Here is a 1,180-nt window from a genome sequence, read left to right as displayed (position 1 = left end):
CATTCTTCTTCTTGCTTTGTAATAATTTTCAATATTGGTTTGAGATGATGATCGTCCTTCTGTATGATTAATCAATTAACCTGTTTGGGCTTTTGGAGTGATGTATACTTAAATCTTATATCCTTTTGGGACTTGATGTGGATTTTTTTATTCTTTTTTTAAATTAGTGCTACTCTTTGGAAGAAATTTGCCATGTGGCTACTGCCCGTGTATGAAACCTTTTTCTTTTTTGGTCCGGTTGCACTGGAGTTTGGGTAGGGATTGGGGGTTCAATTCCGTTTTATATTAAAAATTTATATTTTTTTAGGCAAAATAACTTCTCTAGCTCCCCCCATTGGGGCCACTTTAATTTTGGTATAATATTAGGAAAAAAACGCGCCCTGATTCATTTAAAATAATAGCTATACAAATTGTTAGAAAAAAAATAAAAGAAATAAAGACAATAATGCAAAAAAAAAAAAAAAAAACTGAAGCTGAAATGTATTGCCTTTTTTGTTAAAGGCAAAATGTAACCAAGATTAATTAAATATAATTAATGTGACTAATTAATTAACAATATTATCCAAAAAAAAATTAAATTTAATCAAGATATTTAAATAAAAAAAGCAAAGTGAAAATCCACTTTACTGACCAGTCGAGATAATCAACCGAGTAGTAAAGAGCTTTACTGTTCAAGTCTACCGAACAGTAGACTACGTTTACTGCACAGTCAAATCCGTTATATTTAAGCAAGAGTGTATTAAGTTGATTATTTCAGGTAATTTCATATATTTAGTTTAAATGATCAACTAGACACCTTAAATAGCAATATTAATAAAAAAAATTACATTTAATCAAAATTTTTAATTAAGAAAATGCAAGTAAAGATCAAGTCTATTGCACAATAGAGATGCTCTACTGCGCAATAGAGATCCATAGGGTGCATTTGGAATTGATTCCAAAACGTTTTTATTTTCTGTACGAAAATGAAAATAAAAACGTTTTTAGTTTCATTTTTGAATTATTTCTAAAAATACGTTTGGTAGTTTTATTTAGAGATTGATTTCAGTTTTAAAAAAAACTGAAACTGCGTTTGGTGGTTATTTTTGAAAACATGTAATAATATATTAAATAATAATATATTAAATAAATAATATTATTAAATATATTAAATAAATAATATTATTAAATATATTATATA

The sequence above is a fragment of the Morus notabilis genome, unplaced genomic scaffold (genome assembly GCF_000414095.1).
Source record: "Morus notabilis unplaced genomic scaffold, ASM41409v2 Scaffold666, whole genome shotgun sequence".
Taxonomy (NCBI): Eukaryota; Viridiplantae; Streptophyta; class Magnoliopsida; order Rosales; family Moraceae; genus Morus; species Morus notabilis.
Note: the sequence above shows the minus strand (reverse complement) of the source record.